Source organism: Canis lupus, chromosome 35, assembly GCF_048164855.1.
Source record: "Canis lupus baileyi chromosome 35, mCanLup2.hap1, whole genome shotgun sequence".
Classification (NCBI taxonomy): domain Eukaryota; kingdom Metazoa; phylum Chordata; class Mammalia; order Carnivora; family Canidae; genus Canis; species Canis lupus.
The window spans coordinates 6052247-6065074 of NC_132872.1; the positions used below are offsets into that span (position 1 = coordinate 6052247).

Below are 12828 nucleotides of genomic sequence, written 5' to 3' on the forward strand. Positions count from 1 at the left end.
AGTTGGGAGTTTAAATGGTATTACCTATATGGAAGGCAATTGACATTATCTTCCAAAAGTTCAAATATGTGTACTTTTTGACTTAGCTTTTTTATCTTTAAGAATGTAGCCTCTAAAAATAACTGTCAGTCAAAAAACATCTCCCTCCAGGAAATAAATGGAACTAAATAGAGAGCTTATCTTGTGCAGAGAAATTGGGATCCCCATCGGTATTGATGGGCATAAAAACTATATCAATATCTATCAGAAGTTCAAAAATATCCTACCATTTGACCTGGTAAATTCCATTGCTGATAATGTACCATGAGGGAATTATCCTATGGTAAAAAACTGTATACATAATGATATTTGACACCATTGGAAATGATATTTATGAAGATAATGTACTATTAACATAGAACGTACTTCTGAGATTATATTTTGCCAAAAAGTCCGGGTACTAGATTATATGTGAATTATCACCACATATATGTTACACAAATAAATGTCTATTTGGAAAGCCCCCGCAGGCCCTTACCCTCATCCACCTGCTTCCCCATTCCCTGCCCCCTTGTCTGCAGGATTCTCGTGTCTGCCTCTGAGTTTGTCCACCCTGCAGCCTGCCTCTCTACTCTTTCCTGGCTTCTACCATTTCTTTCAGTATCTGGGGTCCTCTCTCCCCCGTGCTTCATTTCACATAGGCACCACCCTTCCTCATTCCTCAAGGCTGCAGGAATCTAGAGTGGTGGCCTATATTAGATTCCGACTGAGAAGTTAGGGAGCTCCGAGAGGAATCTGAAAGTAGCACTGGAAAAGAGCTTCAGAAGAATGTGCATTCTAGACTAGTTGCTAGAACTAGTTTTTCCCTCCTCTCAGTAGGATTCCAGTGCCAACCATTGAAATAGTGATGTGTTTTCCTCTCCTAGGGAAAAAAAAATAGTATGATTTGTTGGACTGAGGAAACATATGGTAGTTTTAATCACACACGTCTACTCTGGCTGGTGGGGCTGCCAAGACCTCTGTATTCCGAGGCTGGGTTCCAGTTCAGTGAGAAGGGTTAGTACCGCTCTCTGCCATGGCCCAAGTTACTGTTAACATTCTGTGGCTAAATAGGGTCAGATACGGAGCCCATTTCCACAGACAAGAAAGGAAATCAAATTCTCCAGCCTCAGAATAGGGACAGCTTGTGCTTTATATTAAACAATATAAAACAAGATTGTGCTTTCCTGTGAGATGGCGCTGCCCTCACATCCATATGCTGGAAGATAGATGAATCATGGCTCTGCGCCCTGGTCAGCCATGTCCACAGGCTGCTGCAGGGAGTCAAGGACAGGGCAGGAAATGACTCGGGGTTGCTTACCACACTTTGTCGCTAGAAAGGAAAGCCACCAATGTCTTCAGGATATTTCAAGGGGGATGGAATCTTATTAAGCTCCTGTTAATAAGCACAACTTCCTTATTTATCAAGATAATGTGGTCTGGGATTAGAGAGAGAGCCTAGTCTTTAGCTTTCAGGAAATAAACTATTTTTTTTCCTGTTTTACCCCACAGCTGTGCACCCAAGATTAACTATTTTACTGTCACAGGACTGACCTTAACTATGATGTATCAAACTCATATCTGAGTATTTAATTCTGTCTCTATTCTTGATTTACAAAATTATTGCCAGATGATCACAAGAAATCCATAATTATAAATATCAAACTTCCTTTCTAAAGAGTGGCTCAGGTTCTTTGGAGAAGAAAAATTCTGACCCTGTTTTTTTCTTTGTGGTAAGAGCAAAATCTCTTTGAATTTTAGATGATTTATTGATTAGGTCCATCAAATTTTCCATCAAAATTTCTAAGGTGAACTTTCCCCTTTCAGGTGGGGAGCCCTGCAGAATGCCTTCCTCCTTCCCTGAGAATCCCTTCTTATTCTGTGTCACAGACTGGTTTGGGACCAAGTTCAGAGGGAGTCTCCTTGTACCCCCAGGTACCAGGGCCCCAGCAATAGTTTCCTATAGAGCTGAAGTTTCCATTAAATGCTCAGGGAAGCAGCCCGAAGTGGTGTCCTTGCAGGAAGCTCCCTACCCTAACCTCTGACAGTTCATGATTTGGCATTTCGTAGCTATGGAAGTGAAGCAGATGGCGGAGTAAAGAAGGTGGTTTCTCACCGGGACACCTGCACCCCGATGTTTATAGCAGCAATGTCCACAGTAGCCAAACTGTGGAAGGAGCCTTGGTCTCCATCGAGAGATGAATGGATAAAGAAGATGTGGTGTATGTATACAATGGAATATTCCTCAACCATTAGAAATGACAAATAGCCACCATTTGCTTCGACGTGGATGGAACTGGAGGGTATTATGCTGAGTGAAATAAGTCAATTGGAAAAGGGCAAACATTATATGGTCTCATTCATTTGGGGAATATAAAAATCAGTGAAAGGGAATAAAGGGGAAAGGAGAGAAAATGAGTGAAAATATCAGTGATGGTGACAAAACATGAAAGACACCTAACTCTGGGAAATGAACAAGGGGTGGTGGAAGGGGAGGTGGATGGGGGGTTGGGGTGACTGGGTGATGGGCTCTGAGGAGGGCACTTGGCAGGATGAGCACTGGGTGTTATGCTGTATGTTGGCAAATTGAACTCCAATAAAAACAAATTAAAAAAAAAAAAAGATGGTTTTTGCTGCTCTGCGGGGGAAGTTAAAACCTAGGAGTTGACTAAAGACAGGCAGGGTGTGGGACAGGACTCTGGCCAGGAAAGAGAGGTACGGGGCCTGGGAGCGAGCCAGTGGTCTGCTGGGTAAAGCTAATGCCATGCACCTGTCCCTGGAAGGAGAGTCCACGCAGTGTGAATGGGGGTCTCGCTTCTTGGATTCCTGATGAGGATCCATGCTTGAATAAAGCCAGCTAGAAGGAAAGCAGTAAACACAGTTTATTTGAGGACAGGACACTGTCAAGAAGGGATAGTGGGGGGACCCCCCAGGTGTGTGGAGGCTACAGGCACCTCTTCCTTTTATGAGCGAACTAGGTCTCGGGTCATGGAGGGTGGTCTCTAACGAAGGCTGCTTCGGATCATCTGAAAAGTACCCTCTCACAAGTTGGGAGAGTTTTTGACCCTACAAAGTTTGTACCTGAGCAGTCATGCCAGCCTTCCCCCCCGCCCCCCCGGGCCCCGGGGGGGGGGGTAGGGGTTGAAATCACGGTGCAAATGCATTATGATGAGTCTATGGGTTACCTTGTGGCAGAGATGCAGAGGGATGCAGTTCATGTGCTGCACTGGCGGCCCTTGGTGCGTCAGCACTGGAGTCTTGGAAGTCACAAGGCCCAGATGTTGAAGATGCTGGATGTTGAAAGCCACAAAGTCCGGATGCTGCCCCCAGTCTTTTTTTTTTTTTTTTTTTTTTTTTTGTCTTTTTTTTTCCAGCTGAAAGGTCTATATTACTGAACCAATGAACGGGTATAGAAGCATAGTAACCAAGAAAATAATTTCCTTAGTAAGACTTGTCTATGGCCAGGCAGGAAGGACGTTTCCGTGCTGACAGGACAGGAACCTGTGATCCCCACGCAGCTTAGATATGTGGGCCGGTTGGCGGCCATCTTGCGACGTGCGACGCCTCCTCACAGGCCCAGCTCGGTTCTCCTCCAGCGCCTCCTCTTGAAGTTGTGCCTGATTTTATTACCAGTTTTCATCCGAATCCACTGGGGAGTGGGACGATTCTGCTTTTGTTTCTCGGCCAGGAATCGCTTGATTCTGAAAATCTTGTGGGAAGACACGGCGAGGAACAGGCAACGGCACACCACCAAGATGGCGGCGAAAACGAGAGAGGAGGAAACAGGCGGAAGTGCGTATTTATAAGATGCTGCCAGGGGCGGGGCTTAGGAGTTTACGTGCCTTACGTGCCCCCCCCTTCAAAGCCAGTGCCTCCAGGCTTCTAATGTGTAACCTGTTTATCACTGCTCTTGCCTGCAGCTCGTGTCTAATTAACTGCTTGCTGATATGTTGAGCTTCAGTAGTCGAGCTGAGTTTTCCTTTTAGTTCAGCTCGACTACGAATGTTTATAAGCATTACCAGGTGTATTTATTTATTTATTTATTTATTTAATTAAAAAAAATTTTTTTTAAATATATTTATGATAGTCACAGAGAGAGAGAGAGAGAGAGGCAGAGACATAGGCAGAGGGAGAAGCAGGCTCCATGCACCGGGAGCCCGACGTGGGATTCGATCCCGGGTCTCCAGGATCGTGCCCTGGGCCAAAGGCAGGTGCCAAACCGCTGTGCCACCCAGGGATCCCGTATTTATTTATTTAAACAAAGAATATACACATTGCTCTGTTTCTGTGACCATGTCTACCTAGGGAGGTGGAAAATAAATAGGTCCAGCAAGGCACTTGGCCCAGGTGAATGGAGAAAATCTTTTCCTTCCCATGCTTCGGGGGCTTAACTGAGTGAATGCGTCTTGGAATGGCCCCGTGTTACTCTTTGCAGACCAATCACCAGGCCTCTGAAAGCCTCTATGGGGCTGCAAAGACCACCTGCTCATTTATCTTAGAGATGCATCCTCACTGTTTGAGAGAAGTCCCAATAATAAAAGTACAGCTAATCGAAGAATAAAACATTTATTGAGCATCTACTATGTGCTCAGCACTGAGCTGGGTGCTCAAAAAATTACATATAAAAATATGATGCCTATCATATATTAAGTATTAACCCCCCCAGAAGACCGATTATTATTCATATTTTGTGATGAGGAATTGAGCTCAAAGTGAGTAAGATTAAGCAATCTTCCAAAGACCATGCAGCTGCTGAAGCAGAGATTTGATGGTAATTGCTCTCAGTTTAAGGAAGCACTGGGAGGCCCTTTCCTGCCATTTTAGGACTTCTTTTAAGATCTTGAAACCCTGAGGATATAATGGCTTATTTTCCAGACTCTGGTGTTAGGGAAAAAATGTGGATTCATTGACTGCATGTTCGTCTTCTGTTTTTTCACAGTCCAAATATTTAGGTTTGGTTTTGTCATGAGATCTCTTATTACTGTGAGGGCTTTTCTCAAGGCACAGGAGGTACTTATGTGCCACTGTTTCCAACAGTACTCAAAATGTACTTCTATTTACTTCACTATCTGTTTGCTCATCTAAGCACAGAGTATTTTATCTGGATCAGGTTCATCTGACAACTCCAGAGTGATTTTTCCACCCCTACATGCTCCAAATCCCTTACGCTAGGTGTTTTATTTTTCTGTCACCTCTTCATTGGCTCAGTTTTCTCAGAACTTTGTTTCTCAGAGCAAGTGTGACTCATGCCATGCTAAGTCAGCAGGGTGGCCAGGAGAAAGGGAAGCAGAGTCAAATTTGGGTCTATCCCTATTAGGGATGATGGCTCAGAGAGGAATAGTGTAAGACAAAAGACAAGTTGGTAGCCAAGGAATAATAGCCACGGGTATCAGACAATTACAATAAACCATGATGTGAGCTTTCATGGAGGTAAACGAGGCACAGTGGATGCTCCAACACCCATTCTCTCTCCCAGATTTTTGTTTTTCTCTTTCATCATATTTACTACTGAAAGGAGTGTGCATATTTAATTACCTCTTAAATGTATGTTCTTTCCTCTAGATTATGAGCTTCATGAGGGCAGGGGTCTTGCCTGCTTTGAATAAAGTAGTGAATCTACTGTATATCCAAAATTTATTCATCCACCATGCCTGAGACATAGTAAGTACTCAATATTAATTGAATAAATGAATAAATGAAATAACAGCCATTCTATTCTGAGAAGGACCAGGAATTGGATCTCATAGTAGATGCAATGTAGAAATGTTTAACAACAAATTAGAAATAGGTAAAAATATAGTTAGTGAATTACAAGATAGGGTAGAAAAAATGGCTAGAGAAAAAATAAACTGGAGAGTATAGATTAAAAGTTAAGAGGCAGGGAGGATAGTATGGGAAGACCTAACTCAATTAATCAGAACTGTAGTAGAAGAAAGAGAAATTTGGAGAAACAATATATGAAGAGATAATGGATCAAAATTTATTGGAAATGAAAACAGAAATCTCAATACAGCAATTTAAGAAGTTTAATGAAACCCAAGCAACATAAATAAAAAGCAACATACCTAGACACATCATATTGAACCTTCAGAATTCCAAAGACAAGGAGCTTTTAAAAGAACCCAGAATGAAAAAAAAAAAAAAAAAAAAAAGACAGACTGCTTTCAAAGGAGTGATATATATAGAAGTCAATTGACTTCTCAATATAACAAGGAAAGTTAGAAGACAGTGAGATGGTATCATCAAAAAAAAAATTGCCAACATAGAATTTTATATCTCAAGAGTAAGGGTTAATAAACAAAACAGTTTTTTAACAGCAGACTCTCACTAAAAGATCTAATGCATATATCTTATATAGACTGAAGTGATCCTAGCGGGATCCTTAGATGGAAGGCCTACAGTTTGTGAAGAAATAAAGAACAGCTAAAGTAGTAAATATGTAGTTAAATTGACTATATAAAACAGTAATGATGCCTTGTGATATTAAAAGAAAAGCTATGATTAAAGCACATGTCAAAAATCATATGTAAGTTGGAAGGGGTTTAAATTTAATATGTAAGTTGGAAGGGGTTTAAAATTGGGAAGGGGTTTAAATTGTATTAAAAGTGTATTTGGGCCTTATATTGTCCAAGAGGAGATACTGATTAATTGTACACTTTGATATTTCTGTAGTTATTTCTGTAGTAATCTTTAAAACAATGGAAACAAAACATTTAATTTCACACATAGCAGAAGATAAAACTAGAATACTGGAAAATACTTTATCTAAGAGAAGGCAAGAAAGGAGAGAAAATATTTGAACTGAATGTAATAATGTAAATGCTGCATAACCTACTATTTTATATAATTAAAGCAAGTTTTAGATGAAATTTATAGCCTTAAGTAAGTAGATCAGAAAGGAAAGACCCTGAAGATCAATGGATAAATCATCTATTTCAAGAAGTTAGAAATAACATGATAAAATAAGCCAAAAGAAAACAGAAGGAAAGAAATAACAAATATAAGAGCAGAAATGAATCAAGTAGGAAACAGTATAAAATAGAAAGGATCAGCAAATCCAAAAGGTAGTTTATTGGAAAGACTAATAAAATTGGAAGAAAGGGGGGAAGAGCAAGGGAAAATAAAGGTATAAATAACTAATGTTAGGAACGACAAAGGAGTCATCGCAACAGATCTTGCACTCATTATTATGATACCAAGAAGATTGTATAAACAATTTTATGTCAATAAATTTGAAAAGTTAGATAGAGTGGACAAATTCCCAGAAAAATACAACAAACAAAACTGAGTCAAAGAGAAAAGGCAAATTTGAATAGTGCTATACTACTAAAGAAATTGAATCAGTAGCCAAAAATCTCCTTGTTAAGAGAACTCCTGGCACAGATCACTTTACCAGCAAGGTCTGTCAAACATTAGATATAGAAATAATTCTAGGGACACCTGGGTGGCTTAGCGGTTGAGCGTCTGCCTCCTGCTCAGGACGTGATCCTGGGATCTGGGATCTAGCCCTGCATCGGGCTCCCTGCATGGAGCCTGCTTCTCCCTCTGCCTGTGTCTCTGCCTCTCTCTCTCTGTCTCTCATGAGTAAATAAATAAATAAATCTCAAAAAAATAATAATAATTCTAGTATGAGACAAACTCCTTTAGAAAACAGAGAAGGAGTAGCATTTCTCTAACTCATTATTGGAAACTAATATACTTTGATACCAAAACTGGACTAGGACCAGAAAACTGGACAGGAGAGGAAAATTATCAGACATCTCCTGAAAATGGGTACAAAAATCTGAAGCCAAATATTTGACAAGCCAAATCTAGTCATGTATAAAAAGGATTAAAACCAAATTGCATTTACCTCAGAAACATAAAGTTGAGTAACTTTAGAAATACAATTAATTTAATTTACTACATTAATGGAATAATGTAGAAAAATTATGTTATTGTCCCCAAAGATACAGAAAACCTTTTGATAACATTAACTATCCATTTATAATAATAGTATTAAAATCAATTAAACTGGAAATAAAAAGATATTTAATCTCATAATGAATATGTACAAAAACCTACCGCAGACGTTCTAATGGTGAAACATTGGAAAGCATCTCCTTTGAGATCAAGAATAAAGCAATGCCTACTATGACTTCTAATCAGCATTGTACTGAAAATCCTGGAAATACAGTAAGGCAAGGAAAGAAATAGATGATATGAAGATTAGAAAGGGAATAAAACTACCACTAGTCTCAGATGGCATGACTGTGTAAGTAGAAAACCTGAAAGAATCTATGGATAAATTAGTAGAATTAGAGCATTTAGGAAGTATTCTGAATATAAAATCAATGTACAAAAATAAATTGTAGTTCTAGATAACAGCAGCAGTTCAATGGACATGAAATAAAACTAATAATATTACATTAAGTGCCAAGGGTCATGTCTATCAAAAGATGAGCAAGTGAGCATGGCTACCATGGAGAAGATTTTAGCATTTTATTTATTTATTTTATTGAAAGACTTCAAAGAAGACATAAATGACTGGAGAGTATTCCCATATTCATAGCATGGAAAACACGATTTTGTGAAGATGCCCATTCTTTTTTTTTTTAAGACTTTATTTATTTATTCATGAGAAACAGAGAGAGAGAGAGAGAGGCAGAGACACAGGCAGGGAGCCTGACGTGGGATTCGATCCCGGGACTCCAGGATCACGTCCTGAGCTGAAGGCAGGTGCTTAATCGCTGAGCCACCCAGGCATCCAGAAGATGCCCATTCTTTACAATTTGATTCATAGTGTAGTAACAGTCAAAATTCAAAAAGATCATGATACCTGGGTGGCTCAGGGGTTGAGCTGATGCCTTTGGTTCAGGTCGTGATCCTGGGGTCCTGGGACCAAGTTTCCTCTGCCTGTGTCTCTGCCTCTCTCTCTCTCTCTCTGTGTCTCTCATGAATACATAAATAAAATCTTTTTAAAAAATTCAGAAAGATCTTTTGTGGAACTTGGTAAGCAAATTCTAAAATACATATGAAAGTGCTAATGGCTAAAAATAGTCAAGAAACAAAGTGGAAGAACTTGTTTACCAGACTTCAGTTTATGACTTCTTGGTAAGCCCTAACCAGACAGTGTGGGAGTATCAGTGTAAGGATGGAAAATAGATAAATGAGTAAAACAGAGGGCTCCCAAACAGATCCTTGCATGTCTGGACAAGTGGCTTATGACAGAGGTAGTATATCAGAGCAGTGGAGAAAGGGTGGATTTTTTAGTAAACAGTACTGGGAATATAGGGTATCCAAATTGAAAAAAAACCTATTTGGGACATCTACTTCATACCATACACAAAAATAAATTGTAGACAGTACTTACATGTGAAAGGAAAAGACAAAAATATTTTAGGTGATAATACAGGAAGAGAATAACTTCATGACTTTGCAGGTAGGGACTGATTTCTTAAACAAGATACAAAAAAGCACTGATCATAAAGGAAAAGACTGATGCTTTTGACTACATTAAAATGATGAGCTTCTATTAATCAGAAGATATAATAAAAAGAATGAAAAGACAAGCTATGGGATAGGAGAGGATAATTATGTAAAACTGATAGGGATCCCTGGGTGGCGCAGCGGTTTGGCGCCTGCCTTTGGCCCAGGGCACGATTCTGGAGACCCGGGATCTAATCCCACGTCGGGCTCCCGGTGCATGGAGCCTGCTTCTCCCTCTGCCTATGTTTCTGCCTCTCTCTCTCTCTCTGTGTGACTATCATAAATTAAATAAATAAATAAATAAATAAATAAATAAATAAATAAATAAAACTGATAGAAAAACCTCACTAGTAATCAAAATATATCAAGAATTCCCATGAATCAAAAAGAAAAAGGTAGACAATCCAAGATAAAAACTGAATAAATGGACACTTCATAATACAGCAAATTGATTTAAATAGTAATGGACAAACAAGCTATAGCATCAGGGTGGCCCACATCATTTGTCAGGCCTAATGCCAAATGAAAACACGCACACCTTCAAAAAGCAAGAATAAAGCTTTTTCCTTTCTTTTGTGGTTTTTCTCTACATGTCGTGGTGTTTATGATTACGCTCTTGTGGGTTCAGAGACACTCATGGGGCAAGTGCAGATCCTTCCAGGCACTTGGAGACACCATCTCATGACTCCATGCTGGTGCAGGCATGAAACCCACCAACTGCTGGGTTACTCTTCACATCAGCTTCCAGACCTGGCCCCCAAAGTTGAGGCAGTCATCTCCCCTTCTAACCCACAATGTATTGCAACTTCATGCCTGGACACGGTGGATGAGAAGTTCATCCCCATCAAGTCACCTATGACTTCACCATGATATTCTTAGTCTAGGACAGGGACAGTTGTCACCATACTCCTCCCCAAATACTGTAATACACAATCCCGACCCTCTCTGTGCCCTTGTCCAGACCTCCAATGGGAGGTTAGCCATTGCTACATGGAGCTAGGATCAGGAAGCCTGGGATGACTGGGGTGGGGAGTAGTTGGCTGAAAATCTATTCCAGAAAGATGGTAGGAGGCAGGATCATTCTTGAATGAAGGCTTCAAGCCTGCAGCACGTGCTGCATTGTTCCATCAGACTTCTCTTACAAAATTAAAATTCAAAGATAAAATTATTAAACCAAGAACAGGTCCTTCTGAGTGCGGGACCCCATATGAACCAGACTGCCCTGGTTGCATGTCTCATGAAGGAGACCTTGCATAAAATATTCATATGTTATTATTCATTATTATTCAATAATAATTATTATTATTCATATGTTATTCATAACATGGAACACACACATAGTATATATAAATCTCACAAACATAATATAGAGTGAAGGAAATTAGTCACACATAAAAAACCATAGTATCGTTTTATTTACATAAAAGTTGGAAACTGGGGGAAATGAAATTATATTGTTTAGGGTCCACACGTAGGCTGCAAAACAGTAAATCAAAACAGAAAAGTTTTATCACAAAGATAAAGATTATCTTCAGGTGTAGGGGGATGGTGGGCTTGTGACCTCAGTTTTCCTATCTGTTCTTGATCCTTTTAAAAAAAAAAGATTTTATTTATTTATTCATGAGAGACAGAGAGAGAGAGAGAGAGAGAGAGAGGCAGAGAGAGAAGCAGGCTCCATGCAGGGAGCCCAATGCAGGACTCGATCCCTGGACTCCAGGATCACACCCTGGGCAGAAGGCAGGGGCTCAACTGCTGAGCCACCCAGGCATCCCTGTTCTTGATCCTTTTTGGTTACATATGTTAGACAGGACCTCCGAGGGTGGGTCCATCTCCTTGTGACTAGGGGTACCATTTCTATGAGCCATCTCTAGGGATCACTGAGGTCCCCTGGCTGCTGTTCCAAATTTGCTGCCCATCACATTATTTATGCCCATTACCTCTGATGTTTAAGTGCTGCTCCTGCCCTATAGTATGCCAGGGTCCTGTCACCCCCATATTGTAAAGCCCACTCCCTAACAGCATCTGTCAGTCCTCATCTATGGAGAACGAATATTACTGGATTTTCAACAATGCATATGTCCCCTCTCACCAGCATATTTTTTACTGCCTTGGTTCATGACGTGTCTTCCAGACCCTCTTAATCAATAGAAAGTGATATGTTTTCCAGGTTTATGTAGCAGCCTCATTCTAGCATTTCAACTTCTCTAAGCCTTCTGAGCCTTTCTGCCCCAGTTTGCCATCACAGTTCTGGCATTTCTACTTCGATTATAATGGGCTACGTTTTTTTCCAATCTTCAAGTGCCATTTCCATAATATATTGGAGGTGTCACAACCCAGGACCCTTTTACAACCAGGTTTTAAATCCTCTATCTAGATTTTCATTCTTCCTCCCTTGATCCAGCATCCCCGGGACTCATTCCCAGGAATACTTTCCCATTTCTTGACAGTACATGGCAGTCAGGTCCTTCAGCTCTTTTGGTATAATTTTTCTCTGTTCCTTTAGCAAGCCTCAGACTTCCCAGTCAGGTTTTGCTTAGACTTGATATTAATGATGTATGTGTCCATTGGCCAGATGGAGGTGAGGGCAGATCAAGGCAAGAATTGCCTTAAAAAAAAAAAAAAAGGGTTGCCTTAAAAACCAGGCACCTAGGTGACTCAGTCCATTAAAGGTCTGACTCTTGGTTTTGGCCCAGTTCATAACCTCATGGGTGGTGAGATTGATCCCTGCATTGGGCTCTTGGGCTAGAGCCTGTTTAATGATTCTCACCCTCTGCTCCTCCCCTTGCCTCAGAACAAGTAAAGAAACCTTTAAAAAAATTAGGGTTGCCAGCTGTAGCAAATGGAAGTACAAGATACAGGGAACTGGGATACTAAGAGTATTCATTGTTTATCAAATTCAACTGGGCATCTTGCACCTTATCTGGCAACCCTCCTTGTAACGCACTGCCTCATTGAGATCTCTTTATAACCTTTAAGCAGCAGGGGGGCTGTATCTTTCAACAAGGGAGAGTTGGTCACTTGTGCAGACCTAGAGGGTTCAGGCAATTCAAGGTTCTCGATAAATCCTCAGCCTAGTCTTCAGTCATGCCTCCCCTCCTGCTGTAGGAAATGAGTATCTCCTGAAATGTTGTCAAGGAGATACTCTGACTCTTCCATTGTTTAAAATTGTTCATTAATAAACTTGAGCCTGTGATTTTACTCTCTGCAAAGAATCAGTAGTGATTACCAAGAGCTGTCCGATTCCACAGTCCTTTCTTAAAGTCACTATTGCTCCCATACCCCTCAATTGCCTGAGATAGTAGTTCCTAAACTCGTCAGCGTGTTGAAATCACCTAGGAGCTT

General features: G+C 40.5%; 1 protein-coding gene and 1 long non-coding RNA gene across 5 annotated transcripts in view; one reads left to right on the forward strand and one right to left on the reverse strand.

Annotated features, from left to right (window-relative positions):
• CASR (calcium sensing receptor) overlaps positions 1-3809 on the reverse strand; it is a 91948-nt gene extending 88139 nt beyond the window's left edge. For 3 of the 4 annotated variants that reach the window (XM_072812265.1, XM_072812261.1, XM_072812264.1), the window contains exons 1-2: positions 3204-3809; positions 2789-2875 (exon numbers count right to left, since the gene is read on the reverse strand). The gene's annotated coding sequence lies outside the window, so the exon portion shown is untranslated. The remainder of the gene's footprint in view (positions 1-2788; positions 2876-3203) is intronic. The other variant, XM_072812270.1, reaches the window with a different exon arrangement.
• LOC140625064 (uncharacterized) overlaps positions 3233-12828 on the forward strand; it is a 56383-nt gene continuing 46787 nt past the window's right edge. The window contains exons 1-2 of the long non-coding RNA XR_012024441.1: positions 3233-3810; positions 5581-5679. This is a non-coding gene — a long non-coding RNA (uncharacterized lncRNA). The remainder of the gene's footprint in view (positions 3811-5580; positions 5680-12828) is intronic.